At 39.5% G+C, this 13,963-nt stretch overlaps 1 protein-coding gene and 1 long non-coding RNA gene across 4 annotated transcripts in view; one reads left to right on the top strand and one right to left on the bottom strand.

Annotated features, from left to right (window-relative positions):
* Window positions 1-13,963, bottom strand: part of LOC119650908 — a 194,678-nt gene that overhangs the window by 27,666 nt on the left and 153,049 nt on the right. The gene's annotated exons all lie outside the window — the stretch shown is intronic.
* Window positions 3,106-4,212, top strand: LOC119650927. Its single transcript, XR_005249396.1, has 4 exons — window positions 3,106-3,555; window positions 3,640-3,648; window positions 3,723-3,870; window positions 4,102-4,212. It is a non-coding gene; the product is annotated as an uncharacterized LOC119650927 (long non-coding RNA).

Raw genomic sequence — 13,963 nt, 5'->3', positions numbered from 1 at the left:
ACTCTCTGAATCGCCGTAAAAAAACTTCTTGCCACGATTTTAGTGTGATACTGGCAAAACTTGTATTTATTTAGTGTATGCCTATTGAAATTCAAAGTTCGTACAAATAGATTCGCTCTACAATTTGTCCAAAAAAGATTTAAACGGCAAAAAGGTTCTCACTAGAATGATAGATGCACAATAAGAAATTTTGTTCGGTTTCATTCGAACAATAGTCAAGGGATAAGAAATTCTTTAGTGGATCCACATCTCAATGAGATTCTTAATGTTGTTTTGCTGGGACTCCCAATGTTGGCTCTGAAATGTTTATTTTCAATTTATCTGTACATTGACACGTGTCGACTGGGTTATTTTTGCAAGTGCTTAGTAGTTGGATAACTGTAGCGCAATGCTTTGAGGGTGTCTCTCAATACGAATTGGTAAAAATGATCTGTATATGTGAAAAGAAAGTGTTCGGTCGAGATTTGCATTCTTTCAAATTACATAATATGACTTCCTAAAATCTTTTTTTCCAATTTAAATTTAAATGTGATTCATAAAAAAAATCAGTAAGTTTAGTTCCTTCTTTATTTTAATGAAAGGCAGTTCAACGCACATTCGCAACCTGCTCGATTCACACTTTGTAAGGTCAACACTTTTTCCGAGGGGAAAACTTACAATCAACTCAAATTTATATTACCTAAATAAACACCTCGAAACTCCGTTATACAATTTACTATTGCAATATTTCCATTTTGGTTATATCTTCCATTTGCCATATGCATTCAGATGGCAAAAGAAATCTTTATGGACTTGATCAGCCAATAAGTAGCCTTCTCCAGTCGTAGTCTAAGATGCACCCACCTACTTTCAATATTTGCTCAAACTATCAAAGTGGATGTTTGTTTCGCAGAAAGACGATAATTCATTGACAACATCGCTAAATTTAGCAGTACGCGGACACTTCACTTTTTCGCGATGTCAAAATGTTAAGTTAATTTTTTGGGCCCAGTCGTATAAAATTTAAGCCAAAATGGGCGCCTTATGAAATAGGAATACTGTCCGCCTACCTGTTTATAGCAATGGCACTAAAAATGCTTCTTTCTCTTCTCTCATTAATTTATAATGTAGCTATTGAACATGAACGTTGATACCTCGAATTTAAACTCACTTGAGTACCCCTTACGCTTAGCATATGGAGGAATATTTGTCAACGATAAAAAGAGAGGTGACTGAACTTTGTCTTATTGGGCTCATTATAATTGTATTGAAGAGAATGCAAAAGTGGTATTTGCAGCAAAAGTAACAAAAAGGGTATTTTAAAAAAATTGACATTGAACCATGTCCACTTTATAGATTTGTTTAAATATATAGGTATATGGTTACCCGATTTAATAGAGGACAAAGTTTCGATATGGTTCCTCTGTAATTTTTTATATTATTTTTTTCGAATTTTCATAGAAAAATCCTCAAAAAGCGTTCCATATCATGGGCCGCTATTATGAAGGCTTCGGATTGTATTATAAATTGCTTACTACCAAATAAACACCAGTTCAGTTGTGGAGTCATTTTTCATTGTATTCTTTAAATTTGACTGATTTAGTGCTTTTTTTATTTTTGGCTAAGTACTAAATATGCAACATTTCAAATTGTAAGTTACTGGCCTATATGATGCATTGAAGTCTTTCGTTTTTAATTTTCTCAGGTTTATAGGTTTATATGTGTAGCATTCGAGATTCTTCAACGGATTTTCCCAATTATTCTTATTCATATATTTCTAGGCATGAGATTACTAATAGGAAATTTATTCGGCTTATTTCCATGGATAACAAATTATATTTCAAATTTTCAAGAGATGCCTTCAATGAGGGACATTGTCCCTACAGTTACAGTTCACTCCCACTCTTTCTTGAATTTTAAACTTCAATTAGATACTTGTCTGAATGCCATGTCGGGAGGAAATGATAATTATTTTTTTCCTTTCTTTGAAAACGTTTTTTTCATGCTCCGGCACATCAACAAACTTTGCAAATGAGCTCCTAAGACGGTCTTGTTCTTGTGAGTCATGTAAATGTTGCTTTCGTTAAGCATTTGCTTACTCAGAATCGTAAAGATTTATTACACCTATCAGAATTGTTAGTGAGTTGAATGGCCTGGGCGTTATTAATAGTCATGTACTTATGCAAATTTATGTTTTTAGGTGTCTGATCGCGGCACTAAATGATTCCCAAGTAACACTTTCGTTTCTATAGTTATTTAGAAGATATAAAGGTTCCGTAGATAAATTTTACTGCAAATATTATTTGGGGTAATATGAGGTATGACATAGTTAGACGATTATTTGAAATTATTTATTTCATGTAACACATACAGTGGCGAAAAAAATATGCTCAAAGTTTTTAAAGATTGATCTATATATATTTATTATTTATTATGTGTCATATATGGTTTTGTAGCATATCTTTTATAAAGTTAGATGTGCAATTTCAATTTTTGAAAAACTTGTCATAAAGTAACTACTTTCATTACTATCATATTTGTAATTTTTTTGGGCGGAAAAAAAAACCGTACTTAAAATAATTTTTCCAATTTATGGTTTATTTATTGGAGTAAAACGTGTTCAAAGTAATTTTTGTTAGTATATTGTTGATTTATTGTGTTGTTGGAAAAATTGCTTTGAACAAATTCTTTTTCTGCGCTAAAAATTGACGAAAATGGTAATATTACGACAACTTTTTCCAAAAATTGAAATTACACGTCTAATCCTAAATAAAATATGCTACAAAATCATATAAGACATATAACATAAAGATGAACGGAAAACATCTTAAAAAACTTTGAGTAGGGTTTTTCTCCGCCACTGTAAGTACCTATCTATGGTTCTTCGTGTTTTAAATTCGGTCTACTGTTTGTCAGCGTTTTTTAATGGAAGTATGAGGGCTTCAAAGACCGTGGGTGGCTTCTGCCAGATGATTACTCTCCCCGCGAGATGTCACGGAGTTGGATCAGAAAATAGCTTCCACTCGCGTTAGTAATCTTCTTTCGTTCCACTTCCTGGCTGATTTTTTATTGCCTAAGATTCCTATGAATAGTTGTTTCCACCTTTCCGACTTCAGTCCATATCCCCTTTCATCTCAACATATGCTCCGTGATGTTTTCGATTAATAAGTGTTCCTTCGTTAAAGCTTTCAAATCAACCTTTTGAACTACGGACCTCGGACATTGAGATCAAATATGTACTGCCTCTTCTGCAAAATTCGGGCCCTTTGCGAGATATAGTCAACTGTTATTCGCAAATCGATAGAGGTATGTTCGATAAACTCCGTACCCACCCACAAATTTTGTCAAATCAAATCCTACTTTGACATGGCGTTCCTAGATCCGTGTCAGAATATTTAAAATAAATCTATGGGCTTAGCGACCTTGTTTTTCTTTCCAAATTAATGACATTCCAGATGAAATTAATAATTTTCCAAATTAAATTAACGGCTTTTTGCATCAAATTCGGGTCAAATCAATAATCACAGCGGAATATATATTTTTTTTCATAAAAAGCTGTCAAGCAAGAAACTTTAGGTAAAAGAAATATTCTTGATGAGTAGTTTTAAAATTTATCAAAATTTATGAAACGAATAAACTCACAATAATTATCTATTTCAGACCTAAACAGTACGTACCTAATTTGAATTTTATCTGATCCCGAAAAGCCAGTTAATCATTAATCACCCACGCTTACCTTTCAGCAACTAATTTCGCACAAACGCATACTTAATCAAATAAATCCAATCATAAGTTGAGTATGATTTCTGGTAAAACGTTAATCGTCTTTTTGATCCACCCACGCCTGGTATAATCTTCGAATACGCTTTGTTTTTTAATGCAGTCTTAAACGTACGTAAATCTTCCATTAGGGCTATTCACCATTCACTCAATCTTCACTTTGTTTGACTTTATTTGCTGTATTGCCATTGTGTATTTGCTCTAATTGGTTTTCGACGATAGCTTTTTGGTGTACAATGAATGGTGAATATGCACATATGGTTATGTGAAAAATTTGGCCTTTTTATTTTTTTTACGATGCTGTTGAAATTATATAATTTTGAGTCCTCATTTGGTTTTCAGTCATGTGTTTGATTGGTTGGTATTCAAGAGATAAAAGTTTTAAATTTGCATAGTGTTGTTTTGAAGTGTAGGAAAGGTGAATAGAAAAAAATCGGGTCGAATGATTAGCGAGTATAGGAGCTAAAAATAACATTATGTCAGATTAAATGTTGGATGCGCGTACGTCATATGTGTTTGCTCTAAGCTCATTGGAACTTGGATTCTCCTCTACTAATGGTGTCAAAATCTTAAAAGCAGGACAGGTGAATTTAAATGAAAGGTCAAATAGAATCATAGGTTATGAGACTACATCGATTGCTGATTATCGGTGAAGCACAAATTCCGTGAAATGCTTTCTGTAATTAATATCCACGTCTCTGATGTGGAATCTTATTTCAGATGCCTATAATTGCAGATAGAGAAGGATAAAGTTGAGAACGAGTTGCTGACATGGTTTCCCCAAAACAATAAATTATCATGGCACCAGGACAGAAATCTCGGATTGGAGTGAGTTAATCTGAACGAACTCGAATATTCAAATTACGGATCGCTAAATAAAACACGTGTAATGAAAGGGCGAGGAGAGAGGGAAAGATTAATATCAGTGCCTTATAGACTTTGCTTGTAGCAATAGTTCGATAATCGATTCTAAATTCCTTCCGAATATTCATAAAAGGACACATGTGTACCCAAACAGGAACAATTTCATTGAAAGCTAACATGTTGGAGTCAGAAAGAGGGCACATTCAGCACCGTAGATAAAACACTCTCCAATGCTTCCACTCAAAGAGGAACTGGACCCCAAAATTCAACATGACATGACAATTTCAAAAGAGGACGAAGTTGTCATGTACCAGAAAAAGCGATATATGGGAATTCTATGGCAGGATCGACTTGGGCTAAAAGCTATGGCGAGTTGGGGTAATTCGTAAGTAATTATACAAATAGGCAAAAACGATGCAGATAGAATTATAGCCAGATTCTTAGATTTAATGAAAAGAAAATAAAGAATGACATGCGGGGCACATGTATGATAGTAGAAAATTTGCGAAAATTTGCGGTAACTGCTATGTCATTAAAACTACGTCAGCACTATATTTAAGTCGAGCAGTCAATATGTCAGACGTACCGATAAATGAACTAGCTCTCACAATGCCACCGATGATAGATGACCTGTAAACTGTTTTGCTCTATTTAAAAATAATTGAATCGAATGTAATCGGTGGGACACTAATCTACATCAACTAATACAAAAAAATTTGAGGCCGATTGGGGCGAAAATATTAGCAGACCAAAAAAGCATTAGTATCATGAGTGGATGTCAGGTACCAGTCGACTCAATCAAATCAGGGTAATAATCACGGGCAAATGCAATGCTGACCACATTGCTTCCTACAGGGTACCGTAGCTCTGTAGTGTACCGTTATGATCTTAAATGAAGTGCTCTAACCTGCTTCAAGGCCAACAATCCAATTGGATTGTTACGCCAGCTATTATTATTATTATTATTATTAAAAGGAGATGAATCATGCTGCAGCAACTGTCGGTGGGTTTCAGTGAAACACTATTGACAGCGTGAGATTCGACGTGTAGAATGCAGCCTCTCTAAATTGTTGGCCCGGGTACGAATCCCAGTCGTCATGGATGCTTGTATTCGCCTCTGTGTTTGATTCGCTGAGGTAATCTTAAGTGGCATGATGATGAAACTGAAGTCCACTGAGAATAAGAGTGGTGGAAAAACAAGCACTGTTAAAGGGCGGGGTGGATGCTGTACTATAGTCAAGATGTAAAGCAACCGGATGAAACTTAACACCAAATATTACTCACAAAAACATGAGATGCATTACTCAGTTCAAGCAAAAAATCGAGGAAACTGCAGCTCGGTACATGTCAAATGGATATAATATATATATATAATATGATAATGGTAGACGGTCGTCTATTCTTTAATATGCGTGTGTTTGTGGGCTTATTTATCAAATCTTACAGGATTGTATCTACGGTTTAGATTCTTTTTTAAGGTTTTATGTAAAACAAAACTGTCTGCTGTCGGTCACAGACATTTTTCTCGGAAATGGTTTTAGCGATTGACCCCAAATTGGTGAAAAGGTGGGAACTTTGAACGCTTATGCATACAGTACAACATTGTACGTCGAATTTAAGGGGGTGTACAATTTTTTTTCACCAAATGAAAAGTCTTGTTTCATTTGACATTTCACATTTCATTGACATTTTTTGAAAAGTGGGGAATTTGGGGGTTCGAAAGTGATCATTTCTTTCACGGATCCATTCTTAGAAACTGCACAACAGAAAAATCTAAAAAAAGCAGGTGCCTAGGCTCCAAAATACCCTCCATACTGATATCTGCTGAAATAAACTTAATAATAGTATAATATTACTGTAATTTTTAGTAATTAACCTAAAGTTCATCCTAGAATCATGAACTTGCAGCAATGTAGGCTATGATATAGAGCATGATGTTACCAGTTTTAGTGGAAATAGCACTATTATTAACAAAGTTATAATAGTTATAGCGGTCAAAGGGTAGTATAGGTCCCGGGGCGAAACGTGGATTGGTACCCACGATGGAGCATAAAACCTGGGAAATGCCTGCTGAACCAACACCAACAGCTCTACTACCAAACCCTATCTCCACCTCCACGTGGTGACCGCTGGGAGCTCTTTCTTGATGAAAAGCTGCAGACGGAGAAGGATGAAGGCGAGTCTCCCGCGCCTAAAAACGGGACAAATTGTACCAACTGGTCCTCCAGGTTGGGGGTTGGGTAGGGCTGACAACCCTACACGGAAAACAACCGTTACGAAGCCACAACAGGAGCCTCGGATAGGACGGATATTACAACGACGGACCCGGCAACGACAAAGGAACAACGATTTGCGCATTTTCTCATGGAACGTGCGCTCCCTGTACAGAGATGAAGCTGATAAGCAGCTAGCCGATACCCTGTCCCAATATAGGGCTGATGTAACAGCGTTGCAAGAGATGCGATGGACAGGGACCGGTTTCCTGGAGAAGAGCCACTACACCATATATTATAGCGGCCATCCAGTAAACCATGTGCTCGGAGTAGGTTTCTTAGTCAGCCAAAAAATGAAACCTGCTGTTATCGGCTTTGAAAGTATAAGCGAACGGCTATGCACCCTGCGCTTGCGAGGCAAGTTTAGAAATATAAGCCTCATAAACGTTCACGCCCCTACAGAGGAGACTGCAGAGTCGGAGAAGGATACCTTCTACGAGGCAGTAGAAAGAACCCTCGAAGCCTGTCCCAGATATGATATCAAAATCATACTTGGGGATTTTAACAGCCAAGTAGGGAAGGAGCCCGTATTCAGGCGATACGTTGGCTCCCATAGCTTACACGAAAAAACAAATGATAACGGACTGCGGACTATTCAATTAGCAGGGTCACACGAAATGGTTGTTGGAAGTACCTGGTTTGCGCGGAAAGCGGTCCACAAACATACGTGGGCCTCTCCAGACGGGACCACTTTCAACCAAATTGACCACGTGTTGATCGAACGCCGCCACCTCTCAGCCTTGATGAATGTCAGAACATATAGGGGGGCCAATATAGACTCGGATCACTATCTCGTTGGCATGGTGCTCCGAGCTCGAATAACAATACCACCTACAATCCCCTCTGACAACCAGGTGAGAGTGAACACTGAAGCCATCCACAACACAACCCTCCGCGACACCTATAAGAGGGAAATGGATGCCGCAATAACCGCAGTCAATAGAGGACCTGGAGATGAAGCATCAACTAATGATCTTCACAACCACCTGAAGAACGTTATCATGGATACGGCCACAAATATACTTGGCCCCAGCCGCAAAAGGAGTCGGAACGGCTGGTTTGACGATGAATGTAAGCTAGCAACGGAACGGAAGAATGCCGCATACCGAGTAATGTTGCATTCTCAAAGAACGCGGGCACGCGCAGAGACTTATCACGAACTCCGTCGAGCGGAGAAGCGACTTCACAGACGGAAAAAGGAAGCCTGGGAGAACCAACAAGTCTGTGAACTAGAAAAGTACAGGGAGCAACCGCACCAGGCGCGGAAGTTTTACCAACAAGTCAGCAGGATGAAGCCTTATACACCTCGATGCTCATCCTGCCGAGACAAAGAGGGAAATCTGATTTCCGACAGAATGGGCATATTAGAGCGATGGGTTGAGCACTTTGATGAGCTACTGAACAACCAGAACATCGGCGAGTTGGAGGTCCCGCCAACTGAAGACGACGGACAAATACTGCCACCACCAAGTTTAGGAGAAACAGTCCGTGCAATTCATCGGCTAAAAAATCATAAGTCGCCAGGAGCCGATGGAATTACAGCCGAATTGGTTAAATATGGAGGCGACCAGTTACACCAAGTGGTTCATCAACTTGTGCTCAAGGTATGGGACAGCGAATCAATGCCTGACGATTGGCAGCGAGGCATTATCTGTCTCATACATAAAAAGGGAGATATCACACAGTGCAGCAATTATAGAGGTATCACGTTGCTGAGTACCATCTATAAGATATTCTCCACTATCTTGCTAGGCCGGATAGCCCCATACGCCCAGAACATCATTGGCCCATACCAAAGAGGCTTCACTCCAGGCAAATCAGCAACAGATCAGATTTTCTCTCTGCGGCAGGCGATGGAAAAACTGTTGGAATATGGACAACAGTTGCACCATCTGTTCATCGACTTTAAAGCCGCCTATGATAGCATAGCCAGGGTAAAACTGTACACGGCCATGAGAGAATTCGGTATCCCGACGAAATTAATAAGACTGACTAGGCTGACCCTGACCAATGTGCGAGGCCAGATAAAAGCAGCAGGATCACTCTCAAGACCATTCGACATCAACAACGGTCTACGACAAGGGGATGCGCTATCATGCGTCCTCTTCAACCTGGCCCTCGAGAAGGTGATCCGTGATGCTGAGGTGAATGCAAGAGGTACGATCCTCTTCAAGTCCACCCAACTACTGGCCTATGCTGACGATATCGACATCATGGGAAGAACCACCCGAGACGTTCAAACTGCCTTCATCCAGATCGAGCAGGCGGCGCGAGATCTTGGGCTGCACATCAATGAAGGCAAGACAAAATATATGGTGGCAACGTCAGAACCGAAGACGAATCAACCAACAACATCAAACCGCACTGGTCAAACACAAGCACGAACAAAAATAAGGATAGGGGAATACAACTTTGAGACCGTTGACAATTTCTCCTATCTAGGGTCGAAAATCACAACCGATAACAACTACGAAGATGAAATCCGCGCACGGTTGTTGTCAGCCAACAGAGCCTACTTCAGCTTACAAAGACTGTTCCGCTCGAAACGTCTCACCATAGGGTCAAAGCTCTTACTGTACAAGACTATGATCTTGCCAGTCCTCATGTATTCCTCGGAAACTTGGGTTCTTAGCAAGAAAAATTGCGAACTCTTGGCCGCGTTCGAGAGAAGAATCCTCCGAAGAATTTTTGGCCCCCTACATGAGGATGGACGATTCCGTAGCCTACACAATGACGAAATCTATGAGCGATACCATGACCGTCCGGTTGTGGATAAAATCCGGCTCAATAGGTTACGGTGGGCGGGTCACTTAATCCGTATGGATGAAGATGATCCCACCCGGAAAGTCTATAAGGGCAATATCTATGGTAGGAAAAGAAGACGAGGCAGACCCTGCCTAAGATGGAGCGATGGCGTGGGCCAGGACGCCAGACAGCTTTTAGGGATATCGAATTGGTGGACCTCGGCGCAAAACCGGGATGTCTGGAGTTCCTTATTAAGGCAGGCCTAGACCGGATACCGGTTGTTGCGCCGTTGATGATGATGATAATAGGTCAAAGTTGCCGCTTCTGGGCAAATTGAAGGCTTTAAAAGTCAGTATCATGCGAAAGTGGATATTCTCTTATAATATATGCATTTATTACACGCTAAGTACTAATGGGACAAATCTCCACTGAGATGTTTTTATAAAAAAAATATGCAAAACATTTCATAGTTAATTTATTCGACAAATCATAGGTTGGGGGCATTGATTTAATACAAGAATGAATTTTTCCATTAACTATTTTGATTCAAAAGTAGTTCAAAAGGTTGATTTGGAAGCTTTAACGAAGGAACAGTTATCAACCGAAAACATCACGGAGTATATGTTGAGGTAAAAGGGGTTATGGACTCAAGTCGGAAAGGTGGAAAGCAATAAAAAATCAGCTAGGAAGTGGAACGAAAGAAGATTACTAACGCGAGTGCAAGCTATATTCTGACCCAACTCCGTGACATCTCGCGGGGAGGGTAATCATATGGCAGAAGCCACCCACAGTCTTTGAAGCTCTCATACTTCCATTAAAAAAGGCTGACAAACAGTAGACCGAATTTAAAACAAGAAGAACGTCAATTTTTATTGCGGAAAAAGAATTTGTTCAAAGCAATTTTTCCAACAACACAATAAATCAACAATATACAAACAAAAATTACTTTGAACACGTTTTACTTCAATAAATAAACCATAAATTGGAAAAATTATTTTGAGTACGTTTTTTTTTCCGCCCGAAAAAATGACAAGTGTCCGGATAGCTCAGTGGTTAGAGCACTAGGCTGTCATACGGAAGGTCGCGGTTCAAATCTCACTGGTGACAGTGGAATTTGCATCGTGATTTGACGTCGGATACCAGTCGACTCAGCTGTGAATGAGTACCTGAGTCAAATCAGGGTAATAATCTCGGGCGAGCGCAATGCTGACCACATTGCCTCCCACAGTGTACTGTGGTGTACCGTTACGGTCTTGAATGAAGTGCTCTAACACACTTCAAGGCCCTGATCCACTATGGATTGTTGCGCCAACGATTATTATTATTATTTTGATTCATCTCTCATCAGGTTGTTCACTTTAAAGTGGTCCTGTATAGAATTTTGATTACCGAACGAACACGGACTTTATACATCGGACTGGAGAGGAAGTCTCCCTCTTTGATTAATTTTCAATGGTCTCCTTTTTTTTGGACTAACATTCAAAGTTCGAAACAATAGACCAAAGCGGTCCAGGCATCTCATCAGATACTGCCTCACCTCTGCTCTTGGAGGAGCATGACTGATGATGTTAACGCTCCAGTTTATATATTCGTAAAACACAATCTGACTTATAATGAACGCAGATCTGCCATAATTGAGACCAAAGCTTGGCCGGAGCTAGATTTTTTGGTTAGGGACTGAAAAATCCTGAGTCTGTATTCACTTGATGTCGGACCCAAACAAATGGAGAGTAACTTGATCCCACTTTTTTGGATTTCTCTTTAAGGTTTAGCATTCCCCTCCCTTCTCTACCCACCACGGCCACGCTGCTCCTAGGGCAGAAGTGAGGTAGCATCTTATGAGTCGCATCCACCCTGTACGAAGCCGTACGTTGTCTTTTGGGCTCGCCGATCAAAAAAGTGGGAGGAAGTTGCTTCTCTCCACATCAAGCAGATGCGGAGGATCTACCAATTTTCAAGCAAAAAATTTCAATTTTCAAAGTTTTGAAAGGCAAAAAGTTCTGAATATGTTCCTACAGTATTGCGTGTTGTGCTTGGTTGTTTGCATTGACTGAAGTCATACTCAAAAATTAAATAAATTTCAAAATCCTTATGCCTGTTCCACATGTTTAGCGCTTGGGCAAAGTTCAAACCACCACAAACGTTCGGATCGGTGCTAGACGCTTGCAAGCCTACACAAACCAAACCACACGCTTGTGTTTGCGAGGGTTTGTTCAAATTTGGCAAACATGTGGATCCCGCATTATAGTCAATGAGTTTTCTATTATTAATCAAGTTGGTATCTTAGTATTAACTTGTTGCCTTCTCAGCAGAATTTCTTTTTATGGTTGTACTTTCTCCCATTTTGTACTTCGACCATTTTTGAATTCAATTAGTTTCGGTGAGTCGTAGCGTCTTACACGCAAGCCAGAATAGCTTGCAAATTCGGTATCTATTACGTATTATATTAGAGAGAGGTCGCTTGATGTTGGTTCTCATTACTAATGGAAAACATGGAACAGTTTAAAAAATAATGAATAAAGTGGACAAAAATCGCAAAATTGTTTTTATGAGTATTAATGGAATTCTGTGCACTAAAAATGATGACTTGATGATGAGGATGCTGGAAAGGCTTTTTTTTAATGCGGTAGGAATGTCTTCGATTTGTTGAGTATACAGAGTTATCCTGGGCGATATATAAGATTTATCAGTAATCGAAGTTTGATACAAGACTTAAGCATAATAAGATAGTATTATCTACGTTTATAAAATCGGTTGATAGGACAGTATTACGCAAGTTGTACAACTTTTTGCTGAGTGACTCTCTTTCCTTGGGGTTGATTTGCAAATTCGAGATGGCCGGAGACTTCAGAAATCTCTAATTTTGCATTAATCTGTAATGCCATCGAAGAATAAAAGCGGTTGAAAATTTTCAATAAATTCTCAATCTGCTAAAGGAATGAGCAATATAGTTAAGACAAGAGATGGGTTTAAACAGTGGACTGCAAGACACGTTGATGCCGAATTTAGCGCTCTGGAGGCTAACATATCGCTCGCTGTAGAGTCGATAAGTGTTTTTTCAGGAACCAGGCTCTCCCCTCTGTAGACTAATAACTACTAATAACAAAACACTACGGATCTAAACGGAGTTGAAAAGCAACCTTCCAATCCAAGATGCTATGCGAATCGTATCCATTGGGTAGTTTGCAGTTGGGAGTAACTGCCTGTCGAAAAAAAGCCTCACAGATATCTGTTTTTTTCATTGAATAAGCCTGACTTTACCGTACTGCTGGAAGCTGTTCTGTCTAAAGCTCTGTAGTAGGCGGCATACGCTTTCGGCTGATTCTGATATTGACACACTGAACGACCTAGGATACGTCAGAGTAGCTTCGGACCATAGTTTCCAAATTGGCCAGCTCGGAGGAAGTGGAAATGTCGTCCACATTGTGGTAAACTACCTTGTTAAAGTCGCAACGACGAAAATAGCAGCTTTTAAACCTACTACGATCAGGGTAGATGATCGCTCGTTGTACGTAATGAAGAACTAGTACCGTATCATATTAGAATCGGTAATATCCCGGGGCACGAAGACAACAAAATGAAGAAGAATACTTGGGAGGACAAGTCGAAAATGCAGCAGTGGATAAGGCGGTACACGTACTACCTATTGAGAAGAAGCAGGATAATCTTGACTTGGATCTCCTAAGACGTACTTGTTAGTGACACGTGTCACTAAAAGTGCAATATCAGCGGAGAAGATGATATGTTAACACTGCAGAAGAGCTCCAATGATTAATGGAGTGGATGGTGAACAATAACAAATCCAAGTAAACTTCCGCAATTGTAATAGCACTTTCCAAGGATACCATTGGAATACCGTTGGTTCAAGAACCATGGACATGCTACAGATAGTTCCGAGGTCTGCCAGGAAGACAGGAGTAAGATGAGATTACAAGAAGAGTAATTTGGGTAACTCCTTTTGAAAAATTAGAAGCTTGTATCATTATTAAATCCAAACTAAAATATATATGCCTTGCAGGGTTCCTGACTGGAAACCTCCCAGATATTTGACTTCCATTGGAAGCCGGCTGGAGAACATAAAACAGTCGTAGTATTGCGCTACTTCCTAGGAGACAACATCTGGTTCTTATCGGAGCAAGACGATAGACTGTTAACGCACTGCGAAAGGAAGGCACTAGTAGTTCTTCCCAGGTGAGATGCTAATGCACATTACGAGATTTGGAGAAGCGGGAATCTCAACCGAAGGGGTGAGCACCTTCTTAAATGTATGCTTAGTAATAGGTTAGAAAGGCAGAATCTAGTAAATACGCAAAACTTCTTGA

This window comes from Hermetia illucens, chromosome 1 (genome assembly GCF_905115235.1).
Source record: "Hermetia illucens chromosome 1, iHerIll2.2.curated.20191125, whole genome shotgun sequence".
Taxonomy (NCBI): domain Eukaryota; kingdom Metazoa; phylum Arthropoda; class Insecta; order Diptera; family Stratiomyidae; genus Hermetia; species Hermetia illucens.
The sequence above is the reverse complement of the archived record's forward strand: the minus strand, read 5'-3'. Positions and strand labels throughout refer to the sequence as shown.